The following is a 20,662-nucleotide window of genomic DNA, read 5'->3' as shown; positions in this document are numbered from 1 at the left end:
TAATAGATTTAATATGACTGGTTGCCTTTCATACATTTTAAAGTGCAATTATTTTCCTTCTAAACCATTACTCTTTCCAAGTTTCATCAACAGTGTGTCCTTGCCTGCAAATTATGTTTTTCCCACTTCTTGCCTCACAAGATGATCTCCAACTCCAGACGTGGGACCACATTGATACTGATAGAATCTGTAGTTCAGATTTGCCCCGGATAACGGATACTAGCCAAGGCCCATATCAAGAGAGTATCACCACACTAGAGATATCCTGACAGGATATTTCAAGATTTTACACAAGTCAAATCTGGTGATTTCTGATGCCAGTATATTAGTCATATCTGGGGTCAGTATTCTTTATATGTGTCCTGCAGCCATATCTGCATTCAGAACTGTATCTTGTAAATTTTAAGATATTGTTCATATGAGTACACTGGTACCCCACACTCCAGCGGTCTCCCTCCTGGTTTCTCTTACCCAGTCTCCGGAGTCCTCATACTGTCAAACGCTGGAATCACATCAGCTGGTACGTGACCCTTTCCACTCGTTCAGTAATATCTCACTACCTGCTTCCTAACCCCTGTTCTCGTGTGTCCGCAGACAACTGACCAAGAGAGACCGGATTGCACATTCATATCATTCACTGTGTACAATAAAAGACCTTATACCTATCCCTGGGATTCTGAGTTTTACTGAGTCCAATCACCTGAGTTATGACAATTTAAGAGGTCACGTAATTAGTTATACTTCATCAAAATCAAAAGAATAACTCCAGAAAAGACAACACCTAGCATCTAGAATACAAACTCTTCAAGAGTGGTTAGAAACAGAACCCCGGGAGCAGAAAAGGATTACTGCTGGTAAGAGCAGAATATGACAAATTGTCAGCGAGTAGGGCAGCCTCTAGTTTGATCAGGCTTAATCAAACATTCTATGAAGAAGGGGAAAAATGTAGCAAAATTTTAGCCTGGCAGATTAAACAGCTGGAAACCATTACTACAGTCATTAGTGATGACGGGAACATAATAGAGCCTATGAAAATAAATAATTTAAAAAATACTATGAACCTTTATATGAATCACAAATTAAATTTGACCCTCGAACCCAAATGCATTTATGGATAAATTAAACATTCCAACTGTTCCGCAAGAATTTGATGATCAGTTAGAAGCAGACCTTACACAGGAGGAAATGGGCACAGCTAAAACTAAAACTAAATTACTTAAACCATTATTAGAGATGTTTCTGGAAACGTTCCAGACTGGGAGTCTGCTCAAATCGACGACAGGTCCTTTTATAACACTACTTCCAAAAACAGGAAAGCCTAGTAATAGGTGTAGATATTTGAGGCCAATAAGTTTATTAAATACAGACCTAAAAATTTTGTGCAAAATTTCAGCAATTCACTCTGTGCACAAGCCCCGTGACGTACTTCCGTTTTTCCCAGTGATTGGCAGATCAGTTTCCGGTTTACTTCCTGCTTCATCCGCATCACCATGAACTTCTCAAGATGTCTCCAAAACCTGCCAAAAATATCTATAAATGATGTACACCGCATCGTGGATGCCCACTCCCCTGCTCCCAAGAGCAAACAAGAAAAAGGCTTTCGTCTATATATATATCCAGTTACGTGCACCAGTACGAGGGTAAGTATATTATGTGGTGATGTTAGCCGGCCAGCTAACGTTGGCGACTTGCTAATTAAAGCTTTACTTTTGTTTCGTATGTTTAATTGTTGTCAAAACTGTGTTACTTTTGAGTCTCTCTCAGTCTCAGACAAAGATCAGGGCACAGGTGAAGTTGTCGTCAGGGCGCTGTGTTACAGGTCCATGAAGAAAGCTGAGAAGCCTCACAGTTTGAGTGTATGGTGAAGCTAGAATAGATAAGACAGCAGCGGTTGCTTGAGAAACCCTGTGTTCCCGATGTTCTTGGGGACTGGGCAAGGTCATACATTTTAATGTAACTCTTTAATGTGCTCACAATGAAAAGAGCGGTTTAAATAACAGGTAAGTTTAGCTTGCTGGTCCCCACTGGGTTACTGCATGCGTTCATGTTGAAGTTATAATGTTATAATGTTATTATAACCCAGAGTTCCTAATGTTCCTGGGGATTCAGCTAAGGTTATTCATGTTTAATGTAACTTTTAATAGATAGAATGAAAACAGTCGTTACCTACTGCAGGCGAGTTTCCTTAGCTGATCCCCACTGGGTTATTGCTTACTGATTCTCATCAGTTTTATATGCATCTTATTGTGCCTCTCTCTTGTTATTAGCTGTGTTTTACCTAAACTCAGTCATTTATTTGAGGTGTAGGCTTGATTAAAAAACTCAGACTGTGTCATAAAGAATGATTAAGCAGTTAAACAAGCCAAGATTAATAAGTACTAACTGTGACATTTTACTTTTACAGGTGGTACTAAGAGATTCCAGTCCTGTGGAGCTGCTGCATCACAGCTGCACATGTGTGGCTGGAGCAGCTTTATGTAACCACTGTGTAGCCTTGCTTTTCCAGTCAGCACATTATTCTCAGCTGAAGGCGCCTGTGGTCCCCCCTATGCTGAGCTGTACTGAGGGAGAACATCAGTGGCACAAGCCCAGAACTTTGGTAAGTGCCAAAAAAGTACATATTTATCTGTTGCACACTCATTATACACATGTTGGTGATGTTTTCTAAACTATATACTGCCTTATTTGATAGGGTATAAAACCAGGACCCGTGGATAAGATGGCTGTTTTATCTGCGAAACCAAAGTGTGGAGGAACAAGAGAGGGTGTAAGGTAAAACCTGCATATTGTAGATGTATTACAATATTCTGCATGAATGTTTGAATGATAATATGTGTATGGCACTTATGTAAACTATTATGCTTCACACAGGAGCACACTCTACAAAGGCCTCAGTGGGGATTTACCTGATCTCTCTGTCCTTCAGGTAGGGCTAACAGGATCAAACTTCAAGGGACGGTATGACATGATCTCAACTTAAATTGATATACATACACCAGTATTTCAGTTTTATACGGAGCTGTGCACAGAAGGGTTCTCCATTACAAAATTATTTGTAGAGGCGATGGCCCCATGCACAATGAACCCCATCCGTACATGTTGCTCATTGAAAATATGGGTAATGTCTATGGTATTATAATAATGATTTTTTACATGCTTAGGTGACAGAAGTCTATAAGAACTTCTCTGCAGCTGAGGCACCGATGATCAGCAGCATGGGTATCAGCTCTGAAGTTCCTCTGGTTGACTCTGCCCTTGGCCCAGTTCAAGCTGGAAGCCTATTGTCCTACCAGCAACCAGCAAGAGACTGACTGCCTCACGGTTCAGGGAGATCTGTCAGGTCAGAGAGAGTAATGAAGACAGTCTGGCTGACCGGATACTGCAGGGAACCCGTCAGACTGCAGCTATGAAGAGGGGTCTTGAATTGGAGGCAGATGCCATCTGGGAGTACTGCCAGATGAAGAGGGTCAACCACTACACTAACCACTACCGGCAGATTTGTAATTCACCCTGATGCCCCATGGCTGGGGGCATCTCCCGATGGGTTAATTTTTGACCCTTCAGAGCCTTGTCAATTTGGTTTGATTGAAATGAAATGTACAAATGTTAAAAGCTATGTTGACTGCCCATATCTCAGAATGAATTCAGGCAAACTTGAGCTCAAACAGTCACATGCTTATTACGCACAAGTACAGGGGCAGATGCTAATAACAGGAATGAATTGGTGTGACTTTGTTGTCTCAGCTGAGGAAGACATACTAATTCAAAGAATTTACAGAGACAGAGACATGTTAGATGTCATCAAGGAGAAGGTAGACTGGTTTTATTTCCATGTCTATATGCAGAAATGCATGTAATGTGTGCAAATCCAGCCACCATGCACAATGTAATGCAGGCATGTCAAACTGGTCCACCAAAGGGCCTGTGTGGCTGCAGGTTTTTGTTCCAACCAGCCAGGTTAATGTAATGTAATGTGATGTAATGTAAATGTTTATTTTATAAACTTGTATAAATTTATGATGCAACACTGAATGTAGTGACTTGATTTTAACAAAACAACAAACATACCTATAAACCGGTGTGGGGCTGCTATGCCAGTACTTGGTTGACAGATTATCATCTGTGAGGTGGGTCCACTGAATGAGAAAGAGACTCAGCAGACATCCGTGCAGGTACAATGTATTTATTCACAATCTTCAACCAAACCCTGTGCAACTTCAAAAACAACTCTCCTGATGCTTCCTCCTCCTCATCATCATTATCATTTTAAACTTCATACCTCCATTTTTTGACAAGAGGCCCATTTTGGTAATTTGTGAGGAGACATGCAACTGTGAAAATTTGGTTTATGCTCCCTGAGATGGAAAGAGGGATAGTGGTATCAAAGAGTTTATTCTCTTTGACTCTTCTAAACATCCTCTCAACGTGCACTCTCAAACGAGCAATGGACTGCGTCTTCAGAACATCCACCTCTGACATTTGTGTCCTCTTGGAGAGAAAGGCAGGACGATGAACAGTCCCAGGTACAAGGTCATCCACCAAGAAACCCTTGTCAACCATGATGGCCATGTCAAGTGTTAAGAGTGATGTAATCCCTGACTGCCGAAACACCTCCTTGTTACTCATGGATCCCTCAAAGAGTGCTGACACAAATGTCAGGGCTCCGTGGGGGGACATTCCCACCATGGCCTGGAAGGTGCAGTGGGACTTGTAGTGGGAAAAGACCTCACTCTGGAGGAGCAGAGATGAAGGAGTCTGACAGCGTAACTCTGTGCAGTCAAGGACCACATGTGTATCACTGTAGCTGCCATTACAGTCCCATGGAAGACTGGCTTTCACAGCTGCAGGAGACATCCATGTACATACCGAGCCCAGTAGGCTGTAGAGAAAGTTGGCCCAGGTCACAATAATTCGGCTGACTGTTGCTCGATGAATGTTGAATCTATGACCCAGCTCCCTCTGGGTACAGCCAGTGGACAGATATGAGAGAATGAGGAAAAGTTCATCTATTGGCAGCAGTTTCTGTGGGGAAATGTTAAAAATGAAATTTAGTTCATAATAATATTTTCATGGATGTTTGAATTTGTGTATGAGCCTGCTACTTACAGTCGGTCTGGTTACAGGGCTTTCAGTTGTTGTGCTTGTTGTTTTCCTTGCTTTGGTGCTGGTGACCCTAACCATCTTCACTGTAGCAGCACTGATCAGCTCCCAAAATGCCATCAGATGCTCATATGAGGGGAATCTAAAATATAGATACAGTATTGTAGTTGTAATTAGTTATCATACAAGCTCAATTATAGATTAAGAAGACAGAGAAAATAATTCACCAAAACTAACAATAGATGCAATCACTTACAGTAATGTCAAATGTTTATCTTACAAATACTAACTTGATTGATTGGTTGTAGATATATTACCTGGTGTAAAATCTGATGTCCTCTGGTGAGGATGCAAACCGCTGAAGTCCAAATGAGCTCTGCAGATGTAGTGTTTGGACCTGCTGTCTCAGCATCTCGAGTTCTTCATGTAACTTCTCATATTGCTCCCGGTCGGCACACACTGTGGGACTTGCTCCGTAGTCGTGGTCGATGGGCATGGGGACCATAGGTTCCACAATCTCCTCCCCAGTCTCCACGGGGCCTGGTTCCGGACTTGATGTCGGACGAGTGTGGCCCAAACACCGGCCTGCGTCTTGCCGTTGGTGTACCCATTCCATTCAAACAACGATGGCACGGCGCTTGCAGCTAAAACCCGTCTTCCCTTAGCAGTAGTACGGATATAGTCCTTTTTAAAATGTCAGCTGCATACCTTCATATGCGGAGTTATGGAAAACCCCGTCCTCCGGATCTTCTGTAGCCACTGCGCACGAAGGCCGCTATGTTTTGGGAAGCGGTGGAAGCTTAGTTCACTATTATAACGACTCGATCCAGTACAAAGTGGCACACAGCAACGGTCGTTTGAACCACCCACTGTTTTCTGTAACTTTAATTTTCTTTTGTTCAGTTACAGCTCTTGTTTGTTCACTATGACTCATGTTTACCGCCGTTGTGACAGGAGCAGGAAGTAAACCGGAAACTGATCTGCCGATCACTGGAAAAAACGGAAGTACATCACGGGACTTGTGCACAGAGCCTATTAGGCTACAAGATACGTTACCCAGTGTAATACATAGAGACCAGAATGGCTTTGTCCTCGGCTGGCAAGGATTTCATAATGTTAGTGTCCTTAATATTATTCAAGGTTTGAAAGACAGATCAGATAGGGCCCTCCTATCGTTAGATGCTGAAAAGGCCTTTGACAAGGTTGAGTGGCCCTATCTGTTTAATGTTTTGGAAAGAGTTGGCTATCAAAATAAGTTTATATAATGGGTTCAGTTACTGTACTGTAATCCCATGGCACAAATACTAACAAATAGGAACATATCAGACCCAAATTCAATTAAAAGGGGCTGCCTTCAGGGATGCCCCCGTAACCGCTAACCCCTTTGCTGATGCATACAGATATTGCAGGGATAACAATAAGGCAGATAGAACATAAGCTTGCCCTTTACGCAGACAATGTAATTTTGTTTATGTCGCACCTTAATAGAACCATCCCTGCTCTGTTAGATTTAATTAACCTATTTAGTAAAATCTCAGGATATACAATTAAGTCATACCTCCTGTTACTTAATGAAGAAGAATATGGAAATTTACTTCTCAAAGCTTCCATATTTACACTAGTACACCACTTACTATAGTTGGGCATACAAATTGGACCAAGATTGGATTTGATTGTTAAAATGAACTAGGACACTTTAATGGAAGAAATAACACAGTCAATTAATAGATGGAATGTCCCTACCATTATCTATGGTTGGTAGAATAAATATTTTAAAAATGAACATTTGACCTAAAACACTATCTGTTTCACAATATCCCACTGCCCCCACCTAATGACTTCTTTAACAAAATTAACATACTATTCATAAATTTTATCTGGAAAAATAATCGTCCCAGAATTAGACAATACTTACCTTAAAATGAGGGATGTTTGAAAAGTCCGAACATAACCTGGTATTACTGGGCTGTGCAGTTAAGGACCATTAAGTTTTATTTTATGACAGGAGACATCCCACAATGGAAGGAAATGGAATCCGAGGGCATAAGTTTGCATCTCTCAATATACTTACATTCAGACAAACTGACAAATTTGATCAGACCATGCAACCAGATTGTTGCACAAAGTGTATGACAAAAAGGGGATATTATTCCGTTGCATGTAACAATACAGTAAGGTTAAGGCTTTTTGGGAGGAAACTAAGAAAACAATTGAAAAGATTGTTTTAAAAGATGCTGTAATGGACCCCGATTTTTTTCATCTTGGGTTCCTACCCACAAGGACATAAGTACACCCAAAGCGACCAAATTATAAATAACATGTGCCTTTTGCTTGCAAAAAAATAAAAAATAAAATAAAATCTGTGGCACCTTTTTAGAAAAAGACAACTACACCAAGTGCTACATTCTGGGTCAGACAGAAGCTAGCAGCTTTTCCTCTGGAACAAATTACAGCTATGCAGAAAGGGAGGCAAGACTTCTTTGAGAAAATGTGGGGACTGTTCATTCTGTTTGTGAAAACAAAAAAATGGAACTTGAGGTTGAGGAAATTTGAGAACGAATGAATCAAAAACCTTTTTCTCTCTCCTCCCTACTAAGGCCAATCAAGATGTGAACACAGCTGAGTGTGTCTGAGAGTATTTGGCTTGGGTTTCTTTGGTTGTTTTTTTTTTTTATTTTTTTTTTGCTTGCTTGTTTTTTGGGTTTTTTTCCTTATTTGTTCTGTTTACAGAATTTATGAAAATCTCTTGCAGACTTGAAACAATGAAACGCCTGTGTATATTCATGTACATGTGTATACGTGTACACATTCTGGACTGCCATTAATATGCGTGTATGAAATATGTTAAATGCTAATAAAGACAGTGTTCCAATTTTTTTTTTAAGTATTTAAAAACATTATGCGAAAAATTACACACTGAGTCCGAGTGCGCTGTGTTCCTTGCCTCCATTGTTGAGGCGGCCAGCAGCAGCTGTGGCCGCAAGGTCATCTGTGCTCATTGGTGGACACCAGCAGTGAAGGATGCCGTCAAGCTGAAGAAGGAGTCCTATCGGCCCTTTTTGCCTGTGGGACTCCAGAGGCAGCTGATGGGTATCGGCAGGCTTAGTGGAATGCAGCTTCGGCGGTCACTAAGGCAAAAACTCGGGCATGGGAGGAGTTTGGAGAGGCCATGGAGAATGACTTCCAGACGGTTCACCATCCGGTGGCTCAGGAGGGAAAAGCAGTGCTCCACCAACACTGTGTACAGTGAGGATGGGGGGCTGCTAACCTCAACTCGGGACGTTGTGAGGCAGTGGAAGGAATACTTCGAAGACCTTCTCAATCCCACCAACATGTCTTCTGATGAGGAAGCAGAGTCTGGGGTAGCTGGTGTTGGCTCTCCCATTTCTGGGGCTGAGGTCGCTGACGTGGTCAAAAAGCTCCTCGGTGGCAGGACCCTAGGGGTGGATGAGTTTCGACCAGAGTTCCTTAAGGCTCTGGATGCTGTAGGGCTGTCTTGGCTGACACACCTCTACAGCATTGCATGGACATCGAGGACAGACGGGGGTGGTGGTCTTCCTCTTCAAAAAGGGGGACCAGAGGGTGTGCTCCAACTACAGATGGCTCACACTCCTCAGCCTCCCTGGTAAGGTCTATTCAGGGGTGCTGGAGAGGAGGGTCCGTCGGATAGTCGAACCTCAGATTGAGGAGAAGCAGTGTGGTTTTCGTTGTGGAACTGTGGACCAGCTCTATACTCTCTTCAGGGTCTTGGAGGGGGCATGGGAGTTCGCTGAACCAGCCTACATGTGCTTTGTGGACTTGGAGAAGACGTTGGACCATGTCCCCCGGGGACTCCTGTGGGGGGTACGCTGGGAGTATGGAGTGCTGGACCCCCATGTACAAGCTGTCTGGTCCCTGCACGACCGGTGTCAGAGCTTAGTCTGCATTACCGGCAGTAAATCAGAGTCGTGTTCGGTTAGGGCTGGACTCCCCCAAGGCTGCCCTTTGCCACCAATTCTGTTCATAAGTTTTATGGACAGAATTTCTAGGCGCAGCTGAGGCATTGAGGGGATCCGGTTTGGTGGCCTCAGGATTGGGTCTCTGCTCTTTGCGGATGATATGGTTCTGTTGGCTTCATCGGGCCGTGATCTTCAGCTCTCACTGGAGCAATTCACAGCCGAGTGTGAAGCGGCTGGGATGAGAATCAGCATCTCCAAATCCGAGACCATGGTCCTCAGCCTGAAAAGGGTGGAATACCTTCTCCAGGTCGGCAATGAGGTCCTGCCCCAAGTGGAGGAGTTCAAGTATCTTGCGGTACTGTTCACGAGTGAGGGAAGGAAGGAGCAGGAGATCGACAGGAGGATCAGTGCGGCGTCTGCAGTGATGCTGACTCTGCATCGGTCTGTCGTGGTGAAGAAGGAGCTAAGCCAAAAGGCAAAGCTCTCTTATCGGTCGATCTACGTTCCTCCCCTCAACTATGATTACAAGATGTGGGTATTGACCGAAAGAACAAGATTACAAAGCCAAAATAAGTTTTCTCCGCAGGGTGGCCAGGCTCTCCCTTAGAGATAGGATGAGAAGCTCGGTGATCTGGGAGGGGATCAGAACAGAGCCGCTGCTCCTCCACATCCAGAGGAGCCAGATGAGGTGGCTCGGGCATCTGGTTAGAATGCTTCCTGGACGCCTCCCTGGTGAGGTGTTCCGGGCATGTCCCATCGGAAAGAGGCCCCGTGGAAGACCCAGGACATGCTGGTCTACATCTCTCGGCTGGCCTGGCCGCCTCCAGATCCCCCTGGATGAGCTGGTGAATGAGGCCAGGGAGAGGGCAGTCTGGGTTTCCCTACTTAGGCAGCTGCCCCCGTGACCCGACTCCGGAGAAGCGGCAGAAGATGGATGGATGGATGAAAGCGAGAAATTACCACTCATAAACATTTTAATAAAAAACACATGCATTCACAGCCAACATTAATTAAAAAATAAACACGTACGTATTCACAGCAAATAATTTAAAAGTAAATACACCATAATCATTCACAGCAAAAAATAAAAATAAATTACACCAATAGAATTCACCAGCAAATAAGAACACAAAATGCAACAGAGCAACCAAGTCTCCTCTAAGAGTTTATTTCAAAATCTTCTTCTGCCATATAGCAACTTTTCCCAGGAGGTGGGTCGTGTTTGTGAAGCCAGCACAGTGTGTTGCACTCAGTTCGGTTCCCTTCTTTCAATTCCTATAATCTAGCCATTCATGTTTTTGCTATATACCATCTATAAAACCATATAACAAAAAGTAATTAATGAACTGGAATACAAGGCATTAGTGAGGATTCCTATACATTATTAATTTTACAAAGATAAACAGTGAAGAACAAATCATAGGGTGTTCTAGTTTACACACACACACACACACACGCTCATGCGTAAACACAAATACATACATGCATAAGAAAAATAAAAAATAAAAAAACAGGCAAAAAGGCATAACCTAATTGTCAAAATATGGTCTATCCAAATTTTCGAAGGCCCGGTTACATGCTCCTGGTGAATGGAAATAAAAACGAGGCTGACTTTTTATTTTTTAAACATGCTTATTTCCGTAGTAGAACATGACATCAGACAGTCATTTTAATTATCCACTGGGGGTGAAATATAAAAGCCAACAACTTCAACACCACTATGTTAAACCCAACTTCACACTCATGCATAATACATACTTCGAACTTGGTGGAAGCTCCAATTTGGTTCCACATCTTCAATAGCCTAGATAACTGCAGCTGTCACTTCCTCATTGTGTGATGTCCGGGAGCTAAAAAGAGACTCAAACATTTGGTAACACTTTACAATATTGGACGCAAAATTTGCTTCGTTACTAGGGAACGCCTTAGGGGCGAATCAGGAAGTAATAAGTAGTTAACCAGTACTTATTGGTGCCCACAAAGACCAGGCTTATTAGGGAAGTACTGGTTATTTATCAGGGGAACAAATGACAAATTCTTCAAGTGAGTACTGGATTAACTTTGACCCAGTGAGTGAACAGCTCATTTAGTCAAAAACCTGTTTCTTAGTGGTTAACGATTTCTCTTTTGGAAGCCTTTGTAAGGATGAAAAGCAGTACCATTTTAATATTCTTGTACTGCTGTGTCATCTTAACTTTACTTGCTCATCGCTTAATAAGTATCAAGCCATTACTTAATCATTGACTGGTCATTATCTATTATATTGTTTAACTTCATGTAAAGTCAAACATCATACCAAGTACTTACTGAGGAACGCATCATTAACCAATCAGTACCTGACCAGTACCTACTACTTTTGTGGCATTTTTTCTATATTGAAAATAACTATTGGATCTCTTTCTAACCAAAGGTATTATTCCTATGTTAAATACCATTTTTTTCATAATACGTATTATGACTTTATGCATATAGCTACCTAACATGTGCAAACCATTTAAAATTTATAACAACTGCAGAACAAGAGACAGTATTTATTTAACAATCTGTACTTTAAAGTTAGACACACATGCAAGGATATGGAAACTGTCGTTTCTATATATTTTACACTTTGTATTGTTTGCGTATGTCGTGAAGCATACGTCCAAGTGCACTATTTCTGTGAGATTTGGCCAGCCAATGTGTCCACTCTATTGAGGCAAGCTGTTTCCTCAACGTCTTCTCCGTTCTGTTGCTACGCAGTCTCCAGACTTGGGATTTGTAGGTGGACCACACACAATCAATGTTCTGTGTATAGGCACCTGTTTATGCATTGACAAATGACCGGCTGTGGTTTACTGAATAGTGAACATATGCACTATTAGCCAATGCTGTCATGTAAACCCTCCATTGATCAGAAATGATAGTGGTCCCTTGGCGAACATAACACCTTATGACTGGGATCAGGTACAGGATCGTTTTCTGATGAGCCTCAGAATGGGTCACTTCTCATGCCTGTTATGCCTAGCATTCCATTACAAACATCCATTTTTCTACAAAGCCAGTAACACATTCATGCTATTATTAACATTATTCTTGAATTTGCATTAAAACTCAGCTTTGTAATATTGCTGAAAGTATGGAAGGAGATTTAGTAATTAAAGCACAGTATGGCTTTAGATCTTCAGGTACAAAACGGTTTACTATATTAATTTGTACATATATATATATAAATAATTGTACAGATCTTTACCTGTAAATATACTTTATCTAACTGAATACGGTTGCCTTGGACCTTGCAAAAAATGACCCGGACCTCACTGATCTCCTCACACACTTTGCTCTGTGTGTTTTATTATGACATTGCCTGCAAACAGTAGTTATTAGTTAGTACACCATTAACTGTTACTCAAAAAGAATTTCTGTTGTTCTGTAGGTCACAACAGGTCTACAACACACAGTATCTTGAACTTCGAACATAAAATGGCTACCCAGCTTACCATATATATCCATCGATAATGGTATGTTTTTTCATTTTCATTTACTTTTTGCATGGTTTGCATTTAATTTTTGCTTTGAGTAATTTCTTTTTCTGGAGCCACTTTATTAGTTTTCTCTTTTTCTTCAAGGTCTGCTTTCCCTCAGTAAGAGCAAGTATTTTTCCATGCAGCGCCATGCCGCTGTTCTATCAGTTAGCATAACCTAAAAAAAAAATTTGCATACCCCTCTGAATAGCGTACCTTTGCTTAATGCTTTATGATTGTCATTTATTTATTTATTTATTCATTAATTTATTCATTCATTTATTTATTTGTAAGTATTTTCTTAATAATGTTAGGCTTTACTCCGCTCCTCTTCTGGCACACTACCTCTCCAGCTTTGGAGAGCTTGCACTTGAGAGGAAAAAAAAATGTAATTAACCAAGTTTAACAACATTAAAATTCTGTGCTGATGGTGATTAGAAACCAGCTCGGCTGTCTAAGGTGGGACCTTAGACAGCCGAGCTGGTTTGTGACATTTTGTCTGATGTTGCTGGATGAAGTTTATGATTAACTTTAAAATATGCTTTCTGTGTGGGGGAGTGGTGTATGTTTGGGAGAGTGGGTGATGGAGGGGTGGTGTGTGTGTGTGGGAGGATGGGGTACGTGAAGGTGGATGTTTGGTGTAGGAGAGGGAGGACGGTGTATGTGTAGGAGAATGATGTATGTGTGGGAGGATGGGTAGTGGAAGGATGGTGTGTGTGTGTGTGTGTGTGTGGGAGGTGTGAAGGTGGATGAATGGTGTATGAGAGGGAGGATGGTGTATGTGTGGGAGGATGAGTGGTGGAGGGATGATGTGTGTGTGGGAGGATGGGGTAGGTGTGGGAGAGTGTATGGTGGAAGGATGGTGAGTGTGTGGGAGGAAGGATGGTGTGTGTGTGTGGGAGTACAGAGTATGTGAGGGTTGAATGGTGTATGCGTGGGAGGATGAATGGAGGAGTGGAAGGAGAGTGTGTGTGTTTGTGTGTGTGTGTGTTGGTCTGGGGGGGGGCAGGACTGGTTCTCGGGGTGTGCGGCTGGGCGCTGGGGTGTGGGGCTGGCCTCTGGTGGTGGTCGTCTGGGCGGGCCGGGTCCCCCCGGGTGGCGTGCTGGCGCTCGGCCTGTGGGGGGGCGGGGGGGGGGGGGGGGGGGGGGGGGGGGGGGTGTCTCTGCGCTCCTGGGCCCGGGCCCTCTGCCCCGTCTGTCCCGGGCGGCCGGTGCCCGGGGGGGTCGGGGACTGCTGGCCTCGGCCCGCCGGGGCCGGTGCCCTGTGTCCGCGGGGCGGCTCCTGCTGGGGTCTCCTGCTGCTGCCTTCCTGGGCGGGCGAGTGGTCGTCTCTGTGGACCGGTCGGGATCTGTTGCCTGCGGGGGCGCTGGTGGCCTGGGTCTCGGGACCGCTGGCCTGACTCTGGCCTCTGTTCAAGTGAGGTGGCATCTGCATGATCACTCTGCATGGTCACTCCTTCCTGAACGTCTCCACACAGTCTTTGCGTCGCCGTGTGGCCGAGTTCTCCAACACATCCACACAGGTTTCTCTGCGCGTGTTCTTGAATACAGCAGTTTCACTTATATCTATTATCATATTTTTTTTTTCTTTTTTTTATTATTTCTGTTCTTATTATTATTATTACTCTTACTCTTATTATTATTATTGTTACTATTATCAACTAGTTGTGTAATGACCTACTGGCTAGGATGATCTTAGCTATATATGTTGTAAGTAGTATGGATTACATGGTCTTCTGTATGATGTTTCAAGTCCCCACCCGCACTCCCCACACCCTTTCTGTCCCTCTCTCTCCCCTCCCTCTTCTCTCTACTTTCTTTTCTCTCTCTCTCTCTCTCTGTCCCCTCCGGTCGAGTCCAGCATTAAGAGTCTGATTTAATAAAGTTTTTCATGTCATCAAGAGGGACTTTATACATGTAGTATAAATCCCTGCTTGATAGAGTAAAATTGCCCAGCACCAGACGGCAGCCAGACAATCATTCTGTTTGCAACGATGCTGGACAAGACAGGTTAAAAAAAAAAAAAAAAAAAAAATATGCTTTCTGCAAGACTATTTAAAAAACAGCTTTACAAATAAAGGGAAATAAAGCGTGATGTTGAAGGCCCGCCCGCTCTGTTTCCCAAAATCTCTAAAGCTAAATGTGATCCAGTGTAAGCTATAAAGCTGATGTGATCCTTTCCCTAATTCGTTTTCTAAATCTAATGTTGCACAATCGCTAGCAGAATTTCTTCCTCTCAAAAACCCACGATCATAATAAGCTTTAGGACTACCTTTTAAAACACTGACAGATTGAGAAGCCCGGTAAGAAGTGGGCAGAAACTTAACATGGCACAAGGAGGCGAAAAAACCTTTTCTTTTTTTTTTTTTTTCTTTTTTTTTTTTTTATTGAATAGATATGCAACAAAAAATTAATTAGAACATAAGGAATAAAAATAAAAAATATTTACACACAACTTTGGATTGGATTTGGAACGACATCTTGACGCTAAATGAACATTAATAGATAACCTTTTTTTTTGTTTGTTTGTTTTGTTTTTCTAAGCTTAATTGTCCCAGAAAGTGGAACAGCTATAATTTGGCAATTACTGCTAATAAAAAATTGCAAAACTTCTTGAACAAGTGCCACCCCGTGTGACCCTCTCATGCGACGTGCTTCATAGCATGTCATATGGTAGTTTTTCAATTTGAGACTTACTTTTAATTACAGATCCTATAACTTTTATAAAATGATATATAAAAATGGGAATAAGATATCCTGTGTCTTTATAAAATGAAAGTTGCTTTTAAAGAAATATGTATATCAAAAATGTTTTTAGATAAGTTATTTACTTCAAAATATTCCTGGTACTTCTAATACATCAAAAAGGCCGATGAGGGTGATACGCAGACCTTGGCAGACCAACCAGGTAGTTCTCTTCGCCAAAAAGGTAGTCTGATTATCTGATTATATGAACATCTCTGAATAATTTACAGAAAAAATGTGCTTTTAAATATTAATTACTTACATATAGCTATAACAATTGTACATGTTATTGTCAAATTATCCACAAGGCACTCTGCAGCGGTGCAGTCATGAGCCTTGTCACACAGAAATCTAATTTGCTGTTCTTAGTCTGCTATTAACAAAACAAAGTAATTTTGGCATCATGTGCGCTAAAACAGTTTATTGTGTGTACTTTTTTTAAAAATTAAAACTCCTTTTTATTTGTTTTATTTCATTTTTACTCCTTTCACAATGTCCATCCCTAAATAAGCTGACTTTCCACCCACAGACTTGCCAAACCATTTTTTGAATACATTTATCACAAAACATTTATCAATTACGTTCCTTTGCCATATTATAATTACAGAATATACTATAAAAATATGTAAGTTCTTTTTATTAAAGGAACATTGTGTAACAATTTGTTTTTTATGGGCCAAAATCGATATCTGCATGTATATGTGTATTGTCATTGGTGTACTAGAATCTGACACATTTTCGCAAGTGAATAATTTTAGACTTGTTCATACATATGATAGGACCAGGAGATTTAGCTTCCACAACATCAAAAAAAGCCACGAAAAGTTGTCTGTCCGAGGCAAAATTCCAAACAGTCCATTCAGTAACACGGAATTCTCCACCCTCTGAGCTTCTTGGCTACAACCTGAGCTGCAGTTTGATTTCACAAACATCTGGACAGAGTGCTCACTCTGACGGATTTTCTATTAACTAAATTTAACTAGTCTAACTCCAACATTTCTATTAATCTGAACTTATTGAAACTATTTTCAGCTTCCTTATTCATTTCACTCCACTATCAGGTACAGCACGCACGGCAGTACCGAGAGTTTAGGTCGACCGCTGTCACTGCAAACTCAACATGTCATTGCTCTGTCTTGATTCAATGTTGGTTGAACTTAGTGTGCCTCTAGTGAGAGAGTGTGGCGCCACCGGAAGCTCAAAACGCTTGCCGATCACGTGGTCCATGTAGCCTCCAAAAGTTCCAGGAAGTGCTTGGCGGCCAATACAAAATAATAAGAAAACTACGATAATCGGTAAATAATGATCAATGAAGACTTTGCTTTGCAATATTTTTATAGTTGTGTTCATTGATATGAATCATGTTAAGTTAACTAAACCTGTATGACATCAACATCAATGTAAATCGTAATATTTTCTGTTTTTTTAACTTTATCTTTCAGACTTGACTGAGGCATACCAACAGGTGACGACAATGATTTACCAAGTGACTACACAATAAATCTAGGCTCACAGCATAATGATAACTGTTCTTACAGGAAATCTATATCCAATAAATAAAATTTAGATCCCAATTCATTTCAAATAAATGGGTTATTTATTCTTACTTATTAGTATCTACTTGTGTGAATTGCTTTTAAGTCTTAAGACTTATTTTGACTGAGGCAGACTGATAACTACACAAGTCTGGACTCACAATATAATGTGTTCTTACAGAAAATCCATGGCAAATAAATAAAATTTTGAATTCAATTCATGGAAAATACATGGCTTTCTATCACTATTTGTAACTATCCCAAGACTTACTCCCTATATATACACATAATAAATCAGACAAACACCCTTTGTTTTCCAAATGCATTTAATACCTAAAAGAATTCCTTTACAATAAAACTCGACTAGATCAGCATATCTAGCCATTTCTTTTCTCTGCTATCCTTGAATACAGTCTTCACCATGGTATGCTGTGCTGCATGGGGATGCTCCAGTCGCTCAGAGAAAGGCGTGCGTATGTATGGCTTCCCCAAAGACAGGGACAGAAGGAAAATATGGATGGCCAAAGTCAGCAGGACACATTTGACCACCATCAGGGACTGTGAAAACAAAAAAATATGTGAGGTAATCATATTAAAACAATGCATTTACACATTTTCAAAGACCATATCATTGGGAAGTTTAATATTTTTAAATTAAACACAGAGAACACATCACAGGGAGATTTATATGGTTGAGGTTGCAGAATGTAGAAAAAAAGACAGGAAACAACACTTAAAAGTGGCCAAACCAGGAAGGTGAAGAAGAACAGTATCCCAGTTAACGTCAGGCAACCCCAGAACTGCTGAAAGTTCTTCAGGACAATGCTGCACGAGGGAAGAGTGATATACTTCCCTTAAGCATCTCTCTGCTTCTCTTCTCTCATCCTGCACACTGGGAGAGTGCTGAGTGCTGTCTAGTGCAGCAAATGTACTCAAGTACAATCAGCCACTTATTTTGTATTTGTATATTTTGTTAAGTTCTTAAGGTTAACATGTTTGTTACATTTAACAGGTTAGGTTTTATAGTTGCAAAGATTGTAAACATATATACTAAGAGTATTGTGCTATCTAATACTGTGTATTCAACCACAATGTGATATATGCTAGACATGTCCATAGTGCCAGATAAAAGTGAGCTGTGGTGTATGTCAACTAAGGTGAGGTAACTCTGCAGGCACATTTTGAGGCTGACCAGTTTATTAAGACCAGCAAGGGCAAGATGAGGCTGAGAGAAGATGCGATATCCACCATCTTTGCGCATCACTCTATGAAAAAAAAGAGGAAGGCCCCAACTCCACGATGCCCTCTTTCACCTGCAAATGCATGGTCCATAGCTGCTGATCACAGCTACTGTATTAAAGATGACACAGGTATAATGTATATAAACTTTTGATAAATATTCCAGTATTTCTTGTTTAAGTGACATATTTTAATATTAAAAATGAACAGTGCCATGTCTTCTACTTACAACAGTTTCCAAGACTGAGGAGACTGAGAGAAGGGAAAGTGAGACAGTAGAAAGAGTCAACATGGCAGATGAGGACAGACAGGGAGAGCCCACGTCAGTCAGTCAGCACAACAGGGAACCACTAACCACAGATTCACAGTTCCTAAAAAAAATGAAAAGACAAGAAAATCTAATTAAAAACACCAAAGCAGAATTGAGAAAAGTGAAGAAGGAAAATGCACTTCTTAAGAAGAAAATGAAAATTAGGGACAAAAAAATGAAGAAATTTTTAGCAACAGATCAAGTTGAAGCATTAGGGAGACTAACCACAAAAGGGATGAAATGGAGCAACGATACACTGAAGAAGGCATTAAAACTTCGATTTGCTGCAGGTTCCACAGGATACAAGGCCTTGCGGGACATGCAGATTCCCCTGCCAGGAATTAGAACCCTGCAAAGAAGGATGCAAACAGTTAAATTTGAGCCTGGTGTTTTGACAGAAGTATTTGACTTCCTCAAACTGAAGGTGAATGGATTTACAGACCTGGAGAAGGAGTGTGTGTTGACCATGGATGAAATGGCAATAACACCAAGTGTGGAGTTACACATGCTTACAGGAAAACTGTATGGTGATGTGACTTTGCCTGGTCACACAGGGGTGGCAACACATGCGGTTGTGTTTATGTTGGCTGGAAACACCACACGCTGGAAGCAAGTTGTGGCATACCATTTCAGTGGCAATTCAACAAATGGAGCAGAGTACAAGCCAATAATTTCAGAAATAATTCAGAGGGCAGCAACTATTGGGCTACATGTCATGAATGCCACCACTGACATGGGTAGCCCTAACCAGGCAATGTGGAAATCGTTTGGGGTCGACCATAACAACACATCGTTGACACATCCAGCAACACCAGACAGGCAGCTCTTCTTCATGCCAGATGTCCCACATCTGGTGAAGAACCTAAAAAGTGCCCTTATACGTGGACAGGTGTTTGTAATTCCTCCAGATATGGTGCAAAAGCACAATCTCCCCACTAATGAGGTGTCTGTGGTCCCAATTAAGGACCTAATTACATTCCAAGAAGGGATGGCATTAAAAATAGCTCCTCACCTGACAGCTGCAGCCATTGGGCCAAGTCACTTTGACAAAATGAAGGTTGGGCCAGCTCTGAATGTATTCAGTAGAGCAACAAGTGCTGGGCTGAAATACATGGTGCAGCAAGAACACCGCCCTCTGTCCTACATGACCACAGCATGGTTCCTAGAGCAAATTGATAAATGGTTTGACCTCATGTCATCTCGGCATCCAGTTACAGCCTTGAGCAGGCACAGGATTGACGAATACCAGAAGGCCATCACCTTCCTCCAAGAAATTGTCCATTTGTTTCGTGGCATGAAGATTGGTCCAAAGGGATGGTGGAAGCCCGTTCAGTCAGGAGTGATAATGGCAACAACATCAATTCTGGCCATACAGGAGGAGATGCTGGCGAGAGGCCACAGGTTTGTATTAACATCAAGGTTCACACAAGACTGCCTTGAAAATACATTCAGCTGTGTGAGGTCAAAAAATCCTGTGCCAACTCCAGTGGAGTTCCACCATGCTCTCAGAATTATATCTGTGGGGCAGTTCCTCACCACCATCAAATCGGGCAGCTACCAGGAGGATGACAGTAGCTTTTTGGCAGACTTCCTGGACAGAGTGGAGAAAAATGTCACTCCATCAGTTAGAGTGGAACAACTGACAGTGGTGAGTGGAGAAGCACATGACATTACAAAGACAGAACAATGCATTCTTTTCCATCTTGCAGGCTACATTGTCCACAAGATCATCAAATTTGCCAGCATCTGTGAAGAATGCAAAACTGCATCACAGCAGCCTGATGACAATCCTGTGGGAGAAAAGAGCATGTTGTTACAGTTTAAAGAGTTCAAGTCAGGTTCCCTTTGCCATCCATCCAGAGAAGCCTATGATGTTGTTCACCACATTGAGCAATTGTTTAGAACCAAGACTGGTTCTTCCCTCATGGAGCTTCTGAATGCAGTGGGTGTGTTGGAGAAGGAAGCTCTACAGGCACTCTCCAGCAAGCTTCCATCATGCTGTGGAATAAAAGAAAAAATCATCAGGAGATTTATAAGGCTGAGGTTGCGGATTGAAGCAAAAAAAATACAAAATGACAGGAAAAAACAACACTTAAAAGATGGCCATCTGGGAAGCAAAAGCCAAACCAAGAAGGTGAAAAAGAATAGTAGCCTAGGTTCAAAATTAGGCAACCCCAGAACAGCTGAAAATGTTTCAGGACAAAGCCAGCATCATTGCCCCTCCACCTACATATACCCAGCCACCCTCAGCAATCCCCCACCTATCACCACCCAACCAACAACACTTATCATCTA

The 20,662-nt window shown here is 41.8% G+C and overlaps 2 long non-coding RNA genes across 3 annotated transcripts; one reads left to right on the top strand and one right to left on the bottom strand.

The window, feature by feature from the left end:
* The first annotated feature begins 2,557 nt into the window (after positions 1-2,557).
* On the top strand, positions 2,558-3,209 carry LOC121643609. Of its 2 annotated transcripts, none has more exons than XR_006011137.1 (4): positions 2,558-2,599; positions 2,693-2,772; positions 2,872-2,958; positions 3,162-3,209. It is a non-coding gene; the product is annotated as an uncharacterized LOC121643609 (long non-coding RNA). The 2 variants fall into 2 exon arrangements; XR_006011138.1 differs by having other exon boundaries at positions 2,872-2,926; positions 3,162-3,187.
* A 14,147-nt stretch (positions 3,210-17,356) lies between these two features.
* On the bottom strand, positions 17,357-18,360 carry LOC121643138. The gene is made up of 3 exons (XR_006011042.1): positions 18,287-18,360; positions 18,067-18,168; positions 17,357-17,376 (listed from the first exon to the last, which is right to left on the bottom strand). It is a non-coding gene; the product is annotated as an uncharacterized LOC121643138 (long non-coding RNA).
* Positions 18,361-20,662: the final 2,302 nt, after the last annotated feature.

Source organism: Melanotaenia boesemani, chromosome 7 (genome assembly GCF_017639745.1).
Source record: "Melanotaenia boesemani isolate fMelBoe1 chromosome 7, fMelBoe1.pri, whole genome shotgun sequence".
NCBI lineage: Eukaryota > Metazoa > Chordata > Actinopteri > Atheriniformes > Melanotaeniidae > Melanotaenia > Melanotaenia boesemani.
The sequence above is the reverse complement of the archived record's forward strand: the minus strand, read 5'-3'. Positions and strand labels throughout refer to the sequence as shown.